At 35.4% G+C, this 23385-nt stretch overlaps 1 protein-coding gene across 2 annotated transcripts in view; it reads right to left on the reverse strand.

Moving 5' to 3' along the window:
• LOC124430381 (dual 3',5'-cyclic-AMP and -GMP phosphodiesterase 11) overlaps positions 1-2350 on the reverse strand; it is a 44435-nt gene extending 42085 nt beyond the window's left edge. For both annotated transcript variants that reach the window (XM_046976856.1, XM_046976855.1), the window contains exon 1: positions 1954-2350. The gene's annotated coding sequence lies outside the window, so the exon portion shown is untranslated. The remainder of the gene's footprint in view (positions 1-1953) is intronic.
• Positions 2351-23385: the final 21035 nt, after the last annotated feature.

A 23385-nucleotide genomic window follows, 5' to 3' on the forward strand; every position in this document is an offset into this window, starting at 1 on the left:
TACGAGTCTCCACCCACGTGCATAATATTTCAACTTTACCGACAGAGCTTGTACCTTCACGCGCAAACGTATGTCGTATGAACATACATAATTGTAAAATAATCGTAAAGCATACACGCGCATAATGATTCGCTTTCAAGTACACGCAAGACCATCGACAAATGTCAACGCATGTACTGTACTACACGCTTACATTGTTGCGCAATTCGCAATGAGTGACAGAAACTTATAACCGCTTAACAGCGGTTATAACCGCCGAACGTGTCGCTTCGGCTCGATGATCTAACGTTTTACCGTGAAACTTTGAAAAAAATGTTCTCTTCTTCCCTTCCTGGTATAGATCCAAGTGAGTTCGTTTAACTTTGCATTCGATAAGATTCCCTTTCCTAAAAGTTACTCAATATCTGTTACGTATCCGAATAACATATTGTCTTTCCCCGAAATTGCATCGTTTTCTATTTATTTTATCCCTTGCATATTTTCAAGAAAGTCTAAACAATGTAAATTTATTGAACTTCTATTGAATATCACAAGAAAAGCAAAAGAATTATATATATTATATATATATATATATATATATATAAAGGAAAATAAATAAAATAAGCAATAAGTTTAAGCGTTAAAACGAAAATGACACACAACGATCGTGGATTCGTAAGGAATCTATTTTCTCTATTTTCGTGCACGTCCTTAAAGAAAGAAAAATATTTTCTTAATGTTAGCTTCTAGCAAACGAAACGTCGTTTGTTAGAAGCAACGCACACACCCAGCGAATCGATTTCAAGATGTTTACTATCTATAGAAAAACACAGTTGTTACGAGAGAAGAAACTTTGAAAGTTTAACTAGCAACATTATAAGTCTAAAAGCGAAAGGATGTCGTGCAACGAAATTCAATCCTCGAAATTCGATTTCATCCTTCAACGGCAGCATAGAATTCTTGCGAGAGAATTTTAAAATAATATAGGGGACATTCGTCGAAGGGTCTCCAACTTTTGAAAATATGGCCGAACGCGCAACGTATTTATCAGTGAAATCTTGTTGATAAACAATTTTTTTTTTTTAACGAAAATCTAACTCTAGAGCTCTTCTACCATAGACTATACTCGCTTGAATTTGAAGTTGTAAAAGATATAAGTTGTAACCACGATCTCTCGAGTATGTGTACAACTTATTGCTCCTTTTTTCGAGCCTCATCGAGGTATTTCCGAGGATAAAGTCAATTTTTGTCTCTTCCCTCTCATTATTCCCTTTCCTTCTTCCACCTCTCGTATTTTCATCTCTTTTTTATCGTTCCCTAATCTACAGATCAATCTTAAGGACATTACAGGTCTACAGAAAATCAAGAAGTTCTTCCATTTAAATTCTTTCGCTTCTTTCGCCTCTTTCCTCAGAGTCCGGGAGATTGAAGCGAGACCGATTAGAGAAGTTTCTATTGCCTTTTAAAATGGCCTTCAAAGAATGGCGACATGATTAACTTATTCGTTATTCGATCGATCGATCGATCGATCGATCGAAAGGGAATTGATAAGTTAAATGCGCGCCAAATTCAAAATCAAAGACAAGTTATAAAGCGAGGCGAGAAATGCGGCTTATCGACGGTTAAGCAGCACGTTTCTCGGTTATTCGCCATTGATCTGTTCGAGATGAGTCATTAGTTAAACGTTACAGAGTTCTTTATTTTATTCTCTATCTTTCTATCGTATACTCTTTAAACAACAAAAGACAGAGTAAAACATTGCACGGCACAAAGAACAATTCTTCTCGCAATTAGCGCGTTAACGCTTGCTGCTGCGACGTGAGAGAGATTAATTGACTATATAAAATCGAATGTTTTAATGAACACCGAGAGGGATAATAAATTTGCACATGTGTATGTATTGTGTAAAGGATAGAAAGTGCGTATGCGGTATAATTGTTTAGAAAATTGAGAGGACAAATTTTTTTTCCATACCGTTATCACGAAGACGAATTCCACGAAAATCCACGTTAATCCACGTTAATCCTAGGCGTACAATAACGAAGGATCCTTTGGGTTTCGTCGCTTACAACCTTGAAGATATTTACTCGTAGTGCGAAGAACGAACCGATCGATATCTCGACAAACCTTCTATCTCCCGATCGTATCTACGTCATGGAGTTCGATTTTCAACGCATAAATTCGTAGATACGTGTTCGTTCGTCGTGCTTTCTCTTTTCTTCTCTCCTTTATTCCACTTTATTCCACTCCTTCTTTTCTACTTTTCACGATCGATATTTTCCAACTCGCGTTGTTCCTGTCCAAGGAAAAAATCCATTCGCTCCTTTGTTTACATAACATTTCCAGCCGTCATTCGTACACACATATTTAACTACACATACGTACATACATAAATATATATATATATATATATATATATATATATATATACTCTGGCGAGTATTTCACATTACAGTCCGACGTGCCTTAATGTCGCGCGTAACTACGCGAACATCTAGCCGCGTTATCAAGAAGAGAAAAAGCATCGCGTCGTATGATCAAGGAGAGGAAAAGAGAGTCGATCAATTCGATCGATCTTTCGTGGATCGCGAGAAGGGGAGGGGCTTCGATCGAGGAAGCGCGTCGGTGCGCAGCGACCTTCCACCTTGAATCTCTCTCTCTCTCTCTCTCTCTCTCTCTCTCTCTCTCTCGAGTAGAAAATTTCGAAAACTTTCTCGTCGAAGAACGCGATATCACGTCGATTTAGATACTTGTTGTGAATTATCACGGAAAATTTCGATCTAGAGAGCAACGACACGGCCTACCGAAATATTCGCTCGATATCCACGTCGTATTGTCTATCTCTTTCTCTCTCAAAGGCATATACACGCACGCACACATATACACTCGTGTGCTCGTCTTTCTCCCTCCAACGACAGTAATTTTTCGTCTTCGTCGTGCGCACGCGAGAACCGGCGGATCCTCGACAGGAGAGACGAAAACCTGAAGCAGGCGAACCTGCCGCACGGCATGCATGCACTGACTCTCGTCGGGCAATACGAGGCGACGGAACCCGAACCAGCCGCTGTGTACGCTGCTCGTGGAAGGCTATACACGCTCTCGCGAGCAGGGCCGTACCATAGAGAGGATCCGTAGAGCGCGGATACAGATTACCGCGAGAGAAAACGAAAACTCCTTTCTCTCTTTCACACTTTCGAGAAAGAAACGTCGATCGGACAAGGCTCGTCTCGCCGTTTCTCTGCTCCACCTATTCTTTCTTTCTTCTTACCTCTTTCTTTTCAATTTTTTCCCACTTTCCAAATCTTTCTTTCTGACGAATCTTTCATCCTCATTTATTGCCAAAAGTATCATTTCTCTCATTTTTTATCCCTCTCCACCGTTTACGTTACTCTATAATACGTTTACTATCTAATACGCACACTTCGTGTATTAATGAAGTAGGAATATTTTTATATGAACGGAATTTTACGTGCAACGACGAAATCATGTATTGTCGTAATAATGAAAAAATGTTAACAAATACACATATCCGCGATTGGTAAAGTATAATGGAAAGTGCATTACCGAAGATCGTATAATTTGTGTTATATTCGAATTAAATGGCCGTGCCAATAATCGACGATAAGAGTCGAACAGTTTTCAGCGTACAAATATATCATCTCGTATACTCGTAGATTTCTAGTACGTCTAATGAAACGAACAAGGAAATAATTGGAAAAACCGTATGAGAACTCGCAAAGAGGCGAGAAGGAAATTTTCCACATAGTACCGATATCGAGAAAGAGAGAACGGCGAAACAAAATGTTTCTACAAGTTCCAATGCTATTCAGACACGGGCCGAGGGGGAGGGGGGGTCTTGACCCATTCTTGATTCGATCCTGGCTATAGTGCGGTAGTCTAGACTACGCGCCGCGCTACAATCCGCCAGCTGTATGTTCGTGCGAGTACGCTCTAGAGCCTTCCCTTCTTCTCTTCTTCTCGTGATGCCACGACGTCGAGTGTGTACGTGTACGTGTACGTGTACGTGCACGTGCACGTGCACGTGCACGTATACAAATGGACACAGCCGAGAGTACAGCCGTGGAGAAAGAGTACGGTTACTTCCCTCTCCAGATGACAACCGCCGTAAAATGCACTCCTCGTCGAGGCACGCGTGCGCGAGTATACCAGAATGAAACCAGGTGTCTTTTCAACTTCCAAAAATATATTACTGAAGCACGATATACACACTGAGAAGGAGACCTACCTTATGTAGACTCACAAATACTTTTTTGGAGTCACTCCAAAAACAGCATTCTTCTTTGTAACCGATGAAACGATAGAAGCATATCGACGAGCGCTCTTTTATACCCTTATTCTTAGTCGACAATTAATCCTACTTTTACACTTTTCTCTGTGAAATGATACCAACGAAAAAAAAAAGAAAAACTTTCTTCCTCTCATGAGAAAAGATATATAATAGGAGTGAAAGAAGTTTTGCTAATTTCTTTAATTATCTTTGCAGCTCTACCCTGACATTTTCAACAAATTTTCTTCTTCACTTTGTTACATTATTGACAGATGAACAAATTAGATTCGTAGAGAGTGAAAGTAAAGGCAGCTTTAAACGTGATTATGCATTTTGATCCATTAGGAATTGAAATCAATTCAAAACTACCGCGTATTTGGGCGCGTTTTCATGGCGCCCGAAATACTCGCGGACAAATAAGTAACTACTACGAAGAGTCGACGAGGTTCTATGTAACCGCTTGCAGTTATCTTACAATTTTACATATTATATTAAACGACGAGTAACACCATCGCACGGGTTTTAGCGGAAACACTAAGAACGTTTAATGTCATAAAGCTTATCTAGAAACGATAAGAATAATTAATATCGTAGAATGTAAGATAATAACGCAGAAATAAAACTATAATAATTTATGTCAATCTCTTTTTTCCTTCTTTCTTTTCTTTTTGTTTTCTCTTTTACTTTGTCTACCCTCCTCATTTCCTAATAAAATTTTAATTTCGTACTAATTTCCTCGTGTAATATCAATATAAACGCACTTTTTCTACACTTTGACAGTTCGCAAATCAGTATTCTTTTGCACTCGGAACTGTGCACCTGGTGATTCTCTCTTCTAAAAGCTAAAGCTTATAAATTAAGATTTTCTGTAATTTTATAAAAATTTAAACGATTTTTATTGCACGCGGGATAGAATATAGTAATGTTTAAACAATAGTACATTTATTTTACCATTAAAAAGACGGAAACAGACACGGGACTTAAAATAATTTTTATACAAACTTTTATTACTTTAAAATTTAATTTCGGAGTAGTTGCATCGAGTAATATAATCATCAACGCCTTTATCTTCACTTTGACAGTTCGCGACGTAGTTCTCTCTTGCACAACGACCTGTGCACATCGTGATTCCCTTTTCTAAACGCTAAAGCTTATAAATTAATATTTTCGATAATTTTATAATTATTTCAACGATTTTTATTGCACGCGGGATAGGATAGAGTAATATTTAAACAATAGTTCAGTTATTTAAACATTAAAAAGTCTGAATCGCGAGATGGATTTGAAATATCTTTTAATAGAAACTTCTAGTACTTAAAAATTTTAATTTCGGAGCGGTTTTCTCTGGTAATATAAACATAAACGCACTTCTTCACGACTTTGACAGTTCGCGACTTAGTTTGCTCTTGCACTCCGACGTGTGCACTTCGTGATTCTCTTATCTAAACGCTAAAACTTATTAATTAATATTTTCTGTAATTTTATAATTATTTAAACGATTTTTATTGCACGCGGGATAGGATAGAGTAATATTTAAACAATAGTTCAGTTATTTAAACATTAAAAAGTCTGAATCGCGAGATGGATTTGAAATAATTTTAATAGAAACTTCTAGTACTTAAAAATTTTAATTTCGGAGCGGTTTTCTCTTGAGACATAAACATAAACACACTTTTTCACGACTTTGACAGTTCGCGACTTAGTTTGCTCTTGCCCTCCGACGTGTGCACTTCGTGTTTCTCTTTTCTAAACGCTAAAACTTATTAATTAATATTTTCTGTAATTTTATAATTATCTAAACGATTTTTATAGCACGCGTGATAGAATAGTTTAATATTTAAACATTAGTACATTTATTTAAACAATAAAAAGTCTGAATCTCGCACGGAACTTAAAATTATTTTAATATAAACTTCTAGTACTTAAAAATTTTAATTTCGGAGCGGTTTTCTCTGGTAATATAAACATAAACGCACTTTCTCACGACTTTGACTGTTCGCGACTTAGTTTGCTCTTGCACTCCGAAGTGTGCACTTCGTGATTCTCTTTTCTAAACGCTAAAACTTATTAATTAATATTTTCTGTAATTTTATAATTATTTAAACGATTTTTATTGCACGCGGGATAGGATAGAGTAATATTTAAACAATAGTTCAGTTATTTAAACATTAAAAAGTCTGAATCGCGAGATGGATTTGTAATAATTTTAATAGAAACTTCTAGTACTTAAAAATTTTAATTTCGGAGCGGTTTTCTCTTGAGACATAAACATAAACGCACTTTTTCACGACTTTGACAGTTCGCGACTTAGTTTTCACTGGAACTCCGACGTGTGCACTTCGTGATTCTCTTTTCTAAACGCTAAAACTTCTTAATTAACATTTTCGGTAATTTTATAATTATCTAAACGATTTCTATAGCACGCGTGATAGAATAGAGTAATATTTAAACAATAGTTCATTTATTTAAACAATAAAAAGTCTGAATCGCCCGCGGAACTTAAAATAATTCTAATATAAACTTCTAGTACTTAAAAATTTTAATTTCGGAGCGGTTTTCTCTGGTATTATAAACATAAACGCACTTTTTCACGACTTTGACATCTCGCGACTTAGTTTGCTCTTGCACTCCGACGTGTGCACATCGTGATTCTCTTTTCTAAACGCTAAAGATTGTAAATTAATATTTTCGGTAATTTTATAATTATCTACACGGTTTTTATAGCTCGCGGGATAGAATAGAGTATTATTTAAACAATAGTTCATTTATTTAAACAATAAAAAGTCTGAATCGCCCGCGGAACTTAAAATAATTCTAATATAAACTTCTAGTACTTAAAAATTTTAATTTCGGAGCGGTTTTCTCTGGTATTATAAACATAAACGCACTTTTTCACGACTTTGACATCTCGCGACTTAGTTTGCTCTTGCACTCCGACGTGTGCACATCGTGATTCTCTTTTCTAAACGCTAAAGATTGTAAATTAATATTTTCGGTAATTTTATAATTATCTACACGGTTTTTATAGCTCGCGGGATAGAATAGCGTATTATTTAAACAATAGTTCATTTATTTAAACATTAAAAAGTCTGAATCGCGAGATGGATTTGAAATAATTTTAATAGAAACTTCTAGTACTTAAAAATTTTAATTTCGGAGCGGTTTTCTCTTGTGACATAAACATAAACGCACTTATACACGACTTTGACAGCTCGCGACTTAGTTTGCTCTTGCACTCCGACGTGTGCACATCGTGATTCTCTTTTCTAAACGCTAAAGATTGTAAATTAATATTTTCGGTAATTTTATAATTATCTACACGGTTTTTATACCACGCGGGATAGAATAGAGTATTATTTAAACAATAGTTCATTTATTTAAACAATAAAAACTCTGAATCGCGCGCGGGACTTAAAATAATTCTAATATAAACTTCTAGTACTTAAAAATTTTAATTTCGGAGCGGTTTTCTCTTGAGGCATAAACATAAACACACTTTTTCACGACTTTGACAGTTCGCGACTTAGTTTGCTCTTGCACTCCGACGTGTGCACTTCGTGATTCTCTTTTCTAAACGCTAACGATTGTAAATTAATATTTTCGGTAATTTTATAATTATCTACACGGTTTTTATAGCTCGTGGAATAGAATAGAGTATTATTTAAACAATAGTTCATTTATTTAAACAATAAAAACTCTGAATCGCGCGCGGGACTTAAAATTATTCTAATATAAACTTCTAGTACTTAAAAATTTTAATTTCGGAGCGGTTTTCTCTTGTGACATAAACATAAACGCACTTATACACGACTTTGACAGCTCGCGACTTAGTTTGCTCTTGCACTCCGACGTGTGCACTTCGTGATTCTCTTTTCTAAACGCTAACGATTGTAAATTAATATTTTCGGTAATTTTATAATTATCTACACGGTTTTTATAGCTCGTGGAATAGAATAGAGTATTATTTAAACAATAGTTCATTTATTTAAACAATAAAAACTCTGAATCGCGCGCGGGACTTAAAATTGTTCTAATATAAACTTCTAGTACTTAAAAATTTTAATTTCGGAGGGGTTTTCTCTTGTGACATAAACATAAACGCACTTATACACGACTTTGACAGCTCGCGACTTAGTTTGCTCTTGCACTCCGACGTGTGCACTTCGTGATTCTCTTTTCTAAACGCTAAAGATTAGTAATTTATATTTTCGGTAATTTTATAATTATTTAAACGATTTTTATTGCACGCGGGATAGAATAGATTAATATTTAAACAATTGTTCATTTATTTAAATATTGAAAAGTCTGAATCGCGTGCGGATCTAAAATTAAGTTTAATATAAACTTCTATTACTTTAAAAATTTTATTTCGGATTAGTTGCCTAATATTTAAACAATAATACATTTATTTAAACATTGAAAATTCGAAATCCCGATTATTGAATCATTTCTCCTTTGTCTTTCGACCTGTACGCATCTAAAATGTCAGGATGTCTTCGCTGCAAGTATCAACGTATCTTAAGGTAAATATATTTTTATATCTTACATTTCTGTAGTAATTTATACTGTTTCTTATTATAACCATGTTATTATTAATTTTGTTTTTATTTTGTTTTTTCAGTACGTCATTGCAAACTCTCGGGAACCAACGATGTTATCTTGTATTGCTTAAATATGAATATCGCAAAGTAGAAGCAGTGTTTGTTCGTTCGCGTTTCGCGATTTAAAAAGCAAAAGTTTTTGCAACGTCTGCGTGCAATGCAGTCGTTAGAGTCAGTGTTTGTTCGCAATTAATTAATTTTTTAACAGTCGCATAGGCTGTATTTATAAAGTCAGTAGAGTTTCGCGAATTAAATTCAGTGACCGTTCGTTAAAAAATAACTATCGCGATATAGAGTCAGTGCATCATTGAAGATATTCCTGATGAACTTTGATGTCGACCTACCTAGTTTGCAACCACATACGGATCGTCCTCTCTCAATCTCGACCTGAACGAGTGTTTTGGAGCCATCGCAGAACTTCTTAAGTAGTGAGTGAATTTTTAAGTCCCTCCAATCACTCAATCATGTCGAGGACGAAAGGTCCGAATCGGCACGGGTGATTGGTTGTAATTAATTAGTAGAAGAGCATTGAGTGACCACGAGTAAATTTCTTCGGAGATTTACTCGTGAATGGTTTCTTAGTTTTTCATTTATTTATTAGATTAGGATAGAGTCTTCTTGCTCAAACGCGTTTATAATTATTTGAGATTTTGAATATTTTAATACATTTTTAAATATTTTACTCGCACGGAAATATGTAAAGAATCGATATTCATACGTTCTAATAAAGAACGAGTAAGAAGACACTCGCGATGGATAGTCTCTGGATTACAAACGAAACTATGGATGATTTTATTACAATAATTAAAATATTCGTTTGTAAGAAGGAACGTCCAAGGGTTTGCTTTATATTTTTAAATAATTATTAATTAAATATTTAATCGATTTAAATTGATAGAAAAAAGTCTCGATAGAGTCATTGGTTTTGAAAGAGAAAAATCGAGTAGAGTGATTGCTAAAAAACAAAGAGACGTAGTCCGTAAGCCTAGATGATAAATTAATTATTTTTTAGCTCAGGATTTTCAGCAATTAATATACTATTATCTAATTTCTAATTTTTTTATAATTAATATCTAATTTCTCCCACTCTGCGAAAAAGTATCTTTCGAAAGGATAATAATAAGTTTTCAGATTCGTTATGGTTGTATTAGGGTTTTCTTTCATATCTTAGAATTTGGAATCAAATTTTGTCGTTACAGTTTTAGAGTGATAATCGATTAGGTTGAGGCACGAAGCAAAGAAGAGGCTATATGCCGAAGATAACATGGCTCAAGAAGACAACTATTAGGCTATTGAGTTATTTTCGAAGGTTCACTGGGAACTTTCGAGAATGGCTCTTAGTTTTACCATGTTAATATTTTAATTTTACCATGTTGTCACTCAAAATGCTCTTATGGTGATGGGTGTAGGGGTGTAAATTTAAAAAACTGAGACGAAGTAACTTTCCGTAAATAATATTCCCACATTGCCACGCGTACGCGAATAGGATTATTTCATATTTTATGCCTTTTTAATATTAAACTGTTTTTTAAAACTTGATTGAATTTATGATTCTAGTTTAATAAAATCAAATTTTACGTTAAAGTCGATTGATAAATTTAGCACATTTTTTTCTTTTCTAAAGTTCAATTAAATTCATAATTTTATTTTAATAAAATCGAGTTCTATATTAAAATCACATATCTATGAAATGTAAAAGTAATATAATATTTCTTTAGATCAGTATTCAGAATTTTTCATTCTTTTTTCATTAATATTTTTTTTTTCTTACCTATTAAGTTTAATTAAATTAAATTCAGAATTTTATCGTTCGTATAATTAATATACATATATACATATTCTTTCGTTTTCCTTATTTCTTTTCAGCTAGCTCTAAGTTGTGGGAACGCGAACACGGGAAGGAATAATTAATAAATAGGATTATCTTAACATTTAAACAATGTACGATATACGTAAAGTATAATTAATTAATATTTAAACAATAAGATATTCTTAGCAACGTTATAAAAATCATATGCATGTATTGTCATTTACTATCGATTAATAGATATAATAATATTTTTTTCAGAGAGAATAATATTTATTTATATTAATCGTTTATTTTTCTTAAGTTTAATCAAATTAAATTTAGCATTTTATCGTTCGTATAATTAATTTATATATATATTAATTCTTTTTTCTTTCCTTATTTCTTTTCAGCTAGGTCTGGGTCGTGGGATCGCGAACACGTGAGGGAATAATTAATTAATATTTAAATAATAGGATATTCTTAGCAACGTTATAGAGAACACGTACATATATTATTATATATTATCGATTAATAAATATAATATTTCTTTCAGAGAGAATAATATTTATTTATATCTGTGTTCAGAATATTTCATTTCTTTTTAATTAATCTTTTACTTTTCTTATGTTTAATCAAATTAAATTCAGCATTTTATCGTTCGTATAAATACTGTCATTTCTATTTTTTCTTATTTACCGTCATTAATTATCCTCTATATATATCTCGGCTGGAACTCATGGGTGTGTACCTCTGTGTGGGTTGCTGTCTCAGAATCTTATAGAGCTGCTTCTCTTTTCTTCTCTTTCTGCGGCTCTCTTTTTTATTTCATATTTCTCATTTTTATTTATTATTATTAATTATGATTTATAAGTATCGGGTGGGACCCATGGGAGGGGCCAATGGGTGTGGGCCTCTGTGCGGGTTGCTCTCTCAGCATCTTATAGAGCTGCTTCTTTTTTCTTCTGTTTTTGGGGCACTCTTTCCTATTTCATATTTTTCATTCTTATTTACTATTATTAATTATGATTTATTAGTCTCGGGTGGGACCCATGGGATGGGGACATGGGTGTGGGCCTCTGTGCGGGTTGTTGTCTCAGCATCGTGTAGAGCAGCTTCTATTTTCTTATCTTTCTGCAGCTAACTTTTCTATCTAATATTTTTCTTCTTTAATTATGTTTTTAATTATGTTTTTAATTATGTTATTAATATGTTATTAATATGTTATTTCTTTTTATTATGTCTTCTTAGAATTTAATTATGTTATTTCCTTTTAATTATGTTTTTATGTTTTTAGGTTTGTTATTAATATATTTTTATTAATTTTAATTTTTAAGCATTAGGTAGGACCCATGAAATGAAGAGGACTGTTCTTTCAGCATTATTATGTTTTATTTTATATATTCTTTTCTTTTTCTTATTTTCCTCTTAACTTCTTTTTTTCCAGGATAGAGATTCACCTGCGGTCGGATGCGTCATCCTAGCATGACATGGATTCATCATCGATTTTTACGCGCGAATACGGGCAGGATAGGAGAACACTCGCACGCTTGTCGGCAAGCACAGGCGTGGGTGTTTGCGGGCGCGACTAAATTTCGTTTGATTGTTCGAATCGAAAACGCGAATTTAGAGTAGAGTCACCGTTTTTCTAACACTCACGTGAATGAACGCGGGCGCGACTTAAAAGTCCTACCGGGGACTTCGTTTAAATTTGCTCGAATATTCGATTAGATTACCTCGCGAACGCGTTTTTTAGAGTAGAGTCACCGTTTTCCGAACACTTGCGTGGGTGTCCGGGCGCGATTAAAAGTCCTATCATGGACTTCGTTTTAGTGTTGAAATTCGGGGTGCGCGAACGGTTTACCTTGTAGTGCTGTACATAGCTAGCTGATGTTATGATAATCCTCATATTTGGTAGCGGGGCGGAAATCCCGACAAATATCATGGAAAGTCTAAATATCGGTTAGCATATGTCACTTTGGATTTCAACTTAGAATCACCGTTATTATCTAACACTCACGTGAGTGTTCGCGTGCGCGATTAAAAGTCCTACCGGGGACTTCGTTTTGTTTCCTCGAATATTCGATTAGTTTATTTAGAGTAGAGTCACCGTTTTTCGAACAATTGCGTGGGTGTCCGGGCGCGATTAAAAGTCCTATCATGGACTTCGTTGTAATGTTGAAATTCGGGGTGCGCTTCGGATTTCAACTTAGAGTCACCGTTTTTCTAACACTCACGTGAATGTTCGCTTGCGCGATTCAAAGTCCTACCGGGGACTTTGTTTTATTTCTTCGACATTTCGATTAGATTACTTCGCGAATTTGGATAGGACAGTAGAATCTACGTAATTATAACACACGTGAGTGTCGCGAACGCGATTAATGCGCTTTGATTGTTCGAAATTCGGAAGCACGTATTTAGATGTGCTTAATAATCCGTTATGCCCGAGGCGAGGGTGTTGAACGGTAAAGCTCTCTGTAAGTGGGGTCCCTGTAGCTGAGGCTAGATACCTCCTGTTAGCTAAGTCGCCCTAAATATCCGAAGCGGAAGGCATAAGGGATCGGTATCGCGGAACGCGGATTTTAGAGTAAAGTAGAGTCACCGTTAGCTCGTGGGTCTCCACATGCAGCAACCTCCACGTGGTGAGACCTGGGTCGTTAATACTTGCAAAGTTTAATTATAAATCTTATAATGCAAGTATTATCGAGCGAATGGCTGCATATTGTATTACTTTTCCATAATTTTTTTAATCTAATTCCAACTAAACATTAACATATTTCCATCTTATATAGCTAATAATACTTCGAAAGAAGAAATATCACAGAATTTATTGTACAATAATTTCTTAGACAAACTAAAAGGAAATTTTTCTATCACACTTTTTTGTCCGCTGTTATTTCTATTTATTCTTATTTACTTTCATTAATTATCCTTTGTGTATTTCGGGTGGGACCCATGGGAGGGGCCTGTGGGCGAGGGCTTCTGTGCGGGTTGCTGTCACAGCATCATATAAAACTGTTTCTCTTGCCTTATCTTTTTTGGGGTCTATATTCTTTTCTTTCTGGGGCTATCTTTTTACTTTCTCCGGCTCTCCTTTCTGTCTCATATTCTTTTTTTTTGAATTATGTTTTCAATTATGTTATTATTATGTTATTTCCTTTTAATTATGTATTCTTAATATTTATTTATGTTGTTTCTTTCTAATTATGTATTTAATTGTTTGTTTAATTATGTGTTTAATTATGTGTTTATATTTTTAATTATGTTTTTAATCTATTTTTATTAATTATAATTTCTAAGCTTTATGTAAGTCCGATGTAATGGTGCATGCTGCTTCTCTTTTCTTTTTCTAGGTCTCTTATCTAATCATATATATTTATTTTCTATTTGTATTTTATATATGTATATATATATTATTTTGTTTCATATATATTTTTGTTTTATTATTTCCTCTTTATCTTTTTCTTTTACAGTATAGGTCATCGAGGGATAGGTTCATCAGCGACCGGATGATTCGTCACATGGCGGGTTTCATCATCGATTTCTATGCGCGAATACGGGAAGGATAGGAAGAACACTGGCGCGCGTGTCGGCGGGCACAGGCGTTGGTGTTCTCGGGCGCGAGTAAACTTCGTTTGATAGTTCGAATCGAAAACGCGAATTCTAGAGTAGAGTCATCGTTCTTCTAACACTCGCGTGGGTGTTCGGGCGCGATTAAAGGTCCTACCGTGGACTTCGTTTTGATTTCTTTAAAATCTCGATGGGGGTACTTCGCGAATTTCGGCTTAACAGTAGAATCTACGTAATTATAACACACACGTGAGTGTCGCGACGCGATTAGTATTTCTAAGGAGTGCGCTTTGTTTGTTCGAAATTCGGAAAGCACGAATTCGGATGTGCTTAATAACCCGTTATGTCTGAAGCGGACGGTGCTAATGGTGGAGCTATCTGTAAGAGGTGTGTAGTAGCTAAGCTACACATACCCTGTTAGTTAAGAAGCCAATGCATTGAAGCGGAAAGGTATGGCGGATCGGTATCGCGGAACGCGGATTTTAGAGTAGAGTCACCGTTAGCCCGTGGGTCTCCAATTGCAGCAACCTCCACGTGGTGGGACCTGGGTCGTTAATACTTGCAAAGTCTAATTGTAAATCATATAACGCAAGTATTATCGGGCGAATGGCTGCATGTCTTTATCCGACTTAAACATTTTTTCATTTCATATCTTACTAAACGTTAATATACTTTTATTTTACTTAGCTATTTATGTTAGAATACATAAAGATAAGAGTAGATGTTAAAGAATTTTTAAATAATTTCTTAGAAAAATATATTGAAAAGTTTTTAATTGTCTTAATAATTTAATTAAACAATATGACATTTCGTAAAGCGTTTCATAGCTCTTAAAACGCGTTAGATAAAATTGCTGTCTTTCGCTCTTTCTTGTTCGGAACTTCTAAGAAGAAGGAACACTGGAAGTACGATACGAGATACTACAAACTTTTCGACGTTTACATCTCGGAGTACGAAAGTAGACTGACGTGGTATCTCGTATCGTCCTTCGAATGGTCCTTTCTTGTTGTCATTATCGATCGACGAAGGTTCACTGAAAACTATTTTATCTAACGCATCTTACGTGCTATGAAACGCTTTACGAAATGTAAAATTATTTAATTATTGTCTCATCTTACTACGAGTATATGTACATTGTTTAAATAATTATAAAATGACTGTGTCTATATGATGAGTGAATGTACCTGTACGGAGAGATATCATTTCGACGTTTACACCACGGAGAACGAAAGGTGACTGACGTAGTATCTCGTATCGACCTTCGAATGGTCCTTTCTTGTTGTCATTATCGATCGACGAAGGTTCACTGAAAACTATTTAATCTAACGCATCTTACGTGCTATGAAACGCTTTACGAAATGTAAAATTATTTAATTAATGTCTCATCGTACTACGAGTGTATGTACATTGTTTAAATAATTATAAAATGACTGTGTCTATATGACGAGTGAATGTAGCGGTAAGGAAAGATATCATTTCGACGTTTACACCTCGGAGTACGAAAGGAGACTGACGTGGTATCTCGTATCGACCTTCGAATGGTCCTTTCTTGTTGTCATTATCGATCGACGAAGGTTCACTGAAAACTATTTAATCTAACCCATCTTACGTGCTATGAAACGCTTTACGAAATGTAAAATTATTTAATTATTGTCTCATCTTACTACGAGTATATGTACATTGTTTAAATAATTATAAAATGACTGTGTCTATATGATGAGTGAATGTACCTGTACGGAGAGATATCATTTCGACGTTTACACCACGGAGAACGAAAGGTGACTGACGTGGTATCTCGTATCGTCCTTCGAATGGTCCTTTCTTGTTGTCATTATCGATCGACGAAGGTTCACTGAAAACTATTTTATCTAACGCATCTTACGTGCTATGAAACGCTTTACGAAATGTAATATTTATTTTTTCTCTATTATAATATTATAATAATATTATTATAGTAATATAATAATTTTATTAGAATCATCGTTATATTAAGAAAGCATTGAAAATATTTTAAATGATTGGTGTAAAAATTTTTATATGTAATGTTCAGAGAAACAGAATATTGCTTATTTAATAAAAGTAAGAAATAAACAGTTCATACGCATTATCTAGCGTGGATGTTGACGCAGTAGTCCCCGAAGCCCTAGTTGTTCACAATTTCTCTCCACCATAGCATTAAACGTGTTAATACATTAAATTATGTCAACACATTAATTAATACAAACATTTACACTATGTACATTTGTTCGCCACTTTTTCTCAAGATATATTCTATTTTTACCTGCTGTAGTTATGTTATTACATTGTAGTGCTTATTCTTATTACTAATATCAAAATAATTATTACTGTGTAAAGATTATTACCAATATCCCTATTCTTACTATTATTATACGTATTATTATGATTATAGTTAACAAAAAAAATTATTTATACTGTTTCCATAATTAAGAAGAAACTTATGAATGCTACTATTATTATTGTATTGTATTGTACGAGTTGCGTCTGTTTCTCTCCCAGAAACGTATTAGTTGTTTCTTAGTTTCCACTTACATATTTCTTAATTACTTCTTAATTACTCTTATTTATTTCTGGTTACGTCCGTAGTAGTTTCAGGTTTACTCCGGAATTGTGACTGGTTACGTCCGTAGTTTTTATTCCTGGTTCCTTCCGGAATTGTGCCTGGTTACGTCCGTAGATTTTTATTTATTTTTTCATTCTTTTTCCCTGGTTCCTTCCGGAGTTGTGACTGGCTACGTCCGTAGTTCTTTTTTCCTTTTATTTCCTGGTTCCTTTCGGAGTTGTGCCTGGTTACGTCAATACTTTTTTTATTTTTCTATTTTTTTCCTGGATCCTTCCGGAGTTGTGACTGCCTACGTTCGTAGTTTCTTTTTCCTTTTGTTTTGCCTGGTTCCTTCCGCAGTTTTGACAGGATACGTGCGTAGTTTTCATATTCATTTTTTTCTGGTTCCTTCCGGAGTTCTGCCTGGTTACGTTCATAGTTTTTCTTATTTATTTTTCCTTTTTCTTCCTGGTTACATCCGGAGCTCTGACTGGCTACGTCCGTAGTTTTTTTTTTTTCATTTTTTTTTTCGTGGTTTCTGCTGGAGTTGTGCCTGGTTACGTTCATAGTTTTTTTATTTATTTATTTTTTTCCTGGTTCCTTCCGGAGTTGTGACTGGCTAAGTCCGTAGTATTTTTATTTACTTTTTCTTTTTTTTTTCCTGGTTCCTACCGGAGTTGTGACTGCCTACGTTCGTAGTTTTTTTTTCCTTTTTTTCTCCTGGTTCCTTCCGGAGTTGTGACTGGCTACATCCGTAGTTTTTTTTTCCTGGTTGCTTCCAGAGTTGTGCCTGGTTACGTCCGTAGTGTTTTTATTTTTTTCTTCTTTTTTTTTACCGTTCCCATCCGGAGTTGTGACTGGCTACGTCCGTAGTTTTTTGTTCTTTATTTTTCCTGGTTCTTTCCGGATTTGTGTTTGGTTTCGTCCATAGTTTATTTATTTATTTATTTTTTTCCTGGTTCCTTCCGGAGTTGTGACTGGCTAAGTCCGTAGTTTTTTTATTTATTTTTTCTTCTTTTTTCCTGGTTCCTTCCGGAGTTGTGACTGGCTACGTCCGTAGTTTTTTGTTCTTTATTTTTCCTGGTTCTTTCCGGATTTGTGTTTGGTTTCGTTCGTGATTTTTTTTTCTTCTTCTTTCCTGGTTCCTTCCGCAGTTTTGACTGGCAACGTGCGTAGTTTTCATTTTCTTTTTTTTCTGGTTCCTTCCGGAGTTGTGCCTGGTTACGTTCATAGTTTTTTTTATTTATTTTTCCCTTTCTTTCCTGGTTCCTTCCGGAGCTCTGACTGGCTACGTCCTTATTCTTTTTTTTCATTTTTATTTCGTGGTTTCTGCTGGATTTGTGCCTGGTTACGTCCATAGCTTTTTATTTATTTATTTTTTTCCTTGTTCCTTCCGGAGTAGTGACTGGCTACGTCCGCAGTTTTTATATTTATTTTTTTTTCCTGGTTCCTTTCGGAGTTGTTCCTGCTTACGTCCATAGTTTTTTTATTTATTTTTCTTTCCTGGTTCCTTCCGAAGTTGTGACTGGCTACGTCCGCAGTTTTTTTATTTATTTTTTTTTCCTGGTTCCTTACGGAATTGTGCCTGGTTACGTCCATAGTTTATTTATTTATTAATTTTTTTCCTGGTTCCTTCCGGAGTTGTGACTGGCTAAGTCCGTAGTTTTTTTATTTATTTTTTCTTCTTTTTTCCTGGTTCCTTCCGGAGTTTTGACTGCCAACTTTCGTAGTTTTTTTTCCTTTTTTTTCCTGGTTCCTTCAGGAGTTGTGACTGGCTACGTCCGTAGTTTTTTTTCCTGGTTCCTTCCAGAGTTGTGCTTGGTTACGTCCGTAGTTTTTTTATTTTTTTCTTTTTTTTTTACTGGTCCCTTCCGGAGTTGTGACTGGCTACGTCCGTAGTTTTTTGTTTTTTTTTCTGGTTCTTTCCGGACATGTGTTTGGTTACGTTCGTGGATTTTTTTCTTTTTTCTTCCTGGTTCCTTCCAGAGTTTTGACTGGCTACGTGCGTAGTTTTCATTTTCTTTTCTTTCTGGTTCTTTCCGGAGTTCTGCCTGGTTACGTTCATATTTTTTCTTATTTATTTTTCCTTTTTTTTCCTGGTTCCTTCCGGAGTTGTGACTGGCTATGTCCGTAGTTTTTTTATATACTTTTTCTTTTTTTTTCCTGGTTCCTTCTGGAGTTGTGACTGCCTACGATCGTAGTTTCTTTTCCTTTTTTTTTTCTGGTTCCTTCCGGAGTTGTGACTGGCTACGTCCGTAGTTTTTCTTTCCTGGTTGCTTCCAGAGTTGTGCCTGGTTACGTCCGTAGTTTTTTTATTTTTTTCTTCTTTTTTTTTACTATTCCCTTCCGGAGTTGTGACTGGCTACCTCCGTAATTTTTTGTTCTCTATTTTTCCTGGTTCTTTCCGGATTTGTGTTTGGGTTTGTTCGTGGTTTTTTTTTTCTTTTTCTTTCCTTTTTCCTTCCGCAGTTTTGACTGGTTACGTGGGAAGTTTTCATTTTCTTTTATTTCTGGTTCCTTCCGGAGTTGTGCCTGGTTACGTTCATAGTTTTTTTTATTTATTTCTCCCTTTCGTTCCTGGTTCCTTCCGGAGCTCTGACTGGCTACGTCCGCAGTTTTTTTATTTATTTTTTTTTCCTGGTTCCTTCCGGAGTTTTGACTGCCTACGTTCGTAGTTTTTTTTCCTTTTTTTTTTCCTGGTTCCCTCCGGAGTTGTGACTAGCTACGTCCGTTGTTTTTTTATTTTCTTCTTTATTTTTTTCCTGGTTCCTTCCGGAGTTGTGATTGGCTAAGTCCGTAGTTTTTTTATTTATTTTTTCTTCTTTTTTTCTGGTTCTTTCCGGATTTGTGTTTGGTTACGTTCGTGGATTTTTTTCTTTTTTCTTCCTGGTTCCTTCCAGAGTTTTGACTGGCTACGTGCGTAGTTTTCATTTTCTTTTCTTTCTGGTCCTTTCCGGAGTTGTGCCTGGTTAAGTTCATAGTTTTTATTATTTATTTTTCCTTTTTTTTCCTGGTTACTTCCGAAGCTATGACTGGATACGTCCGTAGTTCTTTTTATTTTTTTCTTTTTTTTTTTTACTGTTCCCTTCCGGAGTTGTGACTGTCTACGTCCGTAGTTTTCTGTTCTTTTTTTTTCCTGGTTCTTTCCGGATTTGTGTTTGGTTACGTTAGTGGTTATTTTTTCTTTTCTTTTCCTGGTACCTTCCGCAGTTTTGACTGGCTACGTGCGGAGTTTTCATATTCTTTTTTTTCTGGTTACTTCCGGAGTTCTGCCTGGTTTCGTTCATAGTTTTTCTTATTTATTTTTCCTTTTTTTTCCTGGTTCCTTCCGGAGTTGTGACTGGCTACGTCCGCAGTTTTTTTATTCATGTTTTTTTCCTGGTTCCTTTCGGAGTTGTGCCTGGTTACGTCCATAGTTTTTTTATTTATTTATTTTTTTCCTGGTTCCTTCCGGAGTTGTGACTGTCTAAGTCCGTAGTTTTTTTATATACTTTTTCTTATTTTTTTCCAGGTTCCTTCTGGAGTTGTGACTGCCTACGTTCGTAGTTTTTTTTCCTTTTTTTTCTGGTTCCTTCCGGAGTTGTGACTGGTTATGTCCGTAGTTTTCTTTTCCTGGTTGCTTCCAGAGTTGTGACTGGTCACGTCAGTAGTTTTTTTTATTTTTTTCTTCTTTTTTTTACTGTTCCCTTCCGGAGTTGTGACTGGCTACGTCCGTAGTTTTTTGTTGTTTTTTTTCCTGGTTCTTTCCGGATTTGTGTTTGTTTACGTTCCTGGTTTTTTTTCTTTTTTTTTCCTGATTCCTTCTGCAGTTTTGACTGGATACGTGCGTAGTTTTCATTTTCTTTTTTTTCTGGTTCCTTCCGGAGTTGTGCCTGGTTACGTTCATATTTTTTTTTATTTATTTTTCCTCTCTTTTCCTGGTTTCTTCCGGAGCTGTGACTGGCTACGTCCGTAGTTTTCTTGTCCATTTTTTTTTCGTGGTTTCTGCTGGAGTTGTGCCTGGTTACGTCCATAGATTTTTATTTATTTATTTTTTTCTAGGTCTCTTCCGGAGTTGTGACTGGCTATGTCCGCATTTTTTTTATTTATTTTTTTTTCCTGATTCATTTCGGAGTTGTGCCTGGTTACGTCCATAATTTTTTTATTTATTTATTTCTTTCCTGGTTCCTTCCGGAGTTATGACTGGCTAAGTCCGTGGTTTTTTTTCCTATTTCTTTTCCTGGTTCCTTCCGTAGTTGTGAATGGTTACGTACATAGTTTTTTTATTTATTTATTTTTTTCCTAGTCCCTTCCGGAGTTGTGACTGGCTACGACCGTTGTTTTTTGTTCTTTATTTTTCGTGGGTCTTTCCGGATTGTTGTTTGATTACGTTCTTGGTTTTTTTTTCTTTTTTTTCCTGGTTTCTTCCGCAGTTTTGACTGGCTACGTGCGTAGTTTTCACTACATTTTTTTCCTGGTTCCTTCCGGAGCTGTGACTGGCTACGTCCGTAGTTTTTTTTTCTATTTTTTTCGTGGTTTCTGCTGGAGTTGTGCCTGGTTACGTTCATAGTTTTTTTATTTATTTATTTTTTTCCTGGTTCCTTCCGAAGTTGTGACTGGCAACGTCCATAGTTTTTTTTATATACATTTTCTTTTTTTTTCCTTGTTCCTTCTGGAGTTGTGACTGCCTACGATAGTAGTTTTTTTTCCTTTTTATTCCTTGTTCCTTCCGGAGTTGTGACTGGCTACGTCCGTGGTTTTTTTTTCCTGAATGCTTCCAGAGTTGTGCTTGGTTACGTTCGTAGTTTCTTTATTTTATTCTTCTTTTTTTTTACTGTTCCCTACCGGAGTTGTTACTGGCTACGTCCGTAGTTTTTTGTTCTTTATTTTTCCAGGTTCTTTCCGGATTTGTGTTTGGTTTCGTTCGTGGTTTATTTTTCTATTTCTTTCCTGGTTCCTTCCGCAGTTTTGACTGGCTACGTGCGTAGTTTTCATTTTCTTTTTTTTCTGGTTCCTTCCAGAGTTGTGCCTGGTTACATTCATAGTTTTTTTTATTTATTTTTCCCTTTCTTTCCTGGTTCCTTCCGGAGCTGTGACTGGCTACGTCCTTATTTTTTATTTCCATTTTTTTTCGTGGATTCTGCTGGAGTTGTGCCTGGTTACGTCCATAGTTTTGTTATCTATTTATTTTTTTCCTGGTTCCTTCCGGAGTTATGACTGGCTACGTCCGCAGTTTTTTTATTTATTTCTTTTTCCTGGTTCCTTTCGGAGTTGTGCCTGCTTACGTCCACAGTTTTTTTATTTATTTATTTTTTTCCTGGTTCCTTCCGAAGTTGTGACTGGCTACGTCCGCAGTTTTTTTATTTATTTTTTCTTCTTTTTTCCTGGTTCCTTCCGGAGTTTTGACTGCCAACATGCGCAGTTTTTTTTTCCTTTTTTTTCCTGGTTCCTTCCGGAGTTGTGACTGGCTATGTCCGTAGTTTTTTGTTCTTCCTTTTTCCTGGTTCTTTCCGGATTTGTGTTTGGTTACGTTCGTGGTTTTTGTTCATTTTTTTTCCTGGTTCCTTCCAGAGTTTTGACTGGCTACGTGCGTAGTTTTCATTTTCTTTTCTTTCTGGTTCCTTCCGGAGTTGTACCTGGATACGTTCATAGTTTTTTTTATTTATTTTTCCTTTTTTTTCCTGGTTCCTTCCGGAGTTGTGACTGGCTATGTCCGTAGTTTTATGTTCTTTTTTTTCCTGGTTCTTTCCGGATTTGTGACTGGTTACGTTCCTGGTTTTTTTTCTTTTTCTTTCTTGGTTCCTTCCGCAGTTGTGACTAGCTACGACCGTAGGTTTTTTATTTATTTTTTCTTTTTTTTTTCCTGGTTCCTTCCAGAGTTTTGACTGGCTACGTGCGTAGTTTTCACTTCCTTTTTTTTCTTGTTTCTTCCGTAGTTGTGAATGGTTACGTTCATAGTTTTTTTTTTAATTTTTCCTTTTTTCCTGGTTCCTTCCGGTTCTGTGACTGGATACGTCCGTAGTTTCCTTTTCCATTTTTTTTTCGTGGTTTCAGCTGGAGTTGTGCCTGGTTACGTACATAGTTTTTTTATTTATTTATTTTTTTCCTAGTCCCTTCCGGAGTTGTGACTGGCTACGTCCGTTGTTTTTTGTTCTTTATTTTTCGTGGTTCTTTCCGGATTGTTGTTTGATTACGTTCTTGGTTTTTTTTTCTTTTTTTTCCTGGTTTCTTCCGCAGTTTTGACTGGCTACGTGCGTAGTTTTCACTACATTTTTTTCTTGGTTCCTTCCGGAGCTGTGACTGGCTACGTCCGTATTTTTTTTTCCATTTTTTTTCGTGGTTTCTGTTGGAGTTGTGCCTGGTTACGTTCATAGTTTTTTTATTTATTTATTTTTTTTCTTGGTTCCTTCCGAAGTTGTGACTGGCAACGTCCATAGTTTTTTTTATATACATTTTCTCTTTTTTTCCTGGTTCCTTCTGGAGTTGTGACTGCCTACGATCGTAGTTTTTTTTCCTTGTTCCTTCCGGAGTTGTGACTGGCTACGTCCGTAGTTTTTTTCCTGGTTGCTTCCAGAGTTGTGCTTGGTTACGTCCGTAGTTTTTTTATTTTATTCTTCTTTTT

The sequence above is a fragment of the Vespa crabro genome, chromosome 18 (genome assembly GCF_910589235.1).
Source record: "Vespa crabro chromosome 18, iyVesCrab1.2, whole genome shotgun sequence".
Classification (NCBI taxonomy): Eukaryota; Metazoa; Arthropoda; class Insecta; order Hymenoptera; family Vespidae; genus Vespa; species Vespa crabro.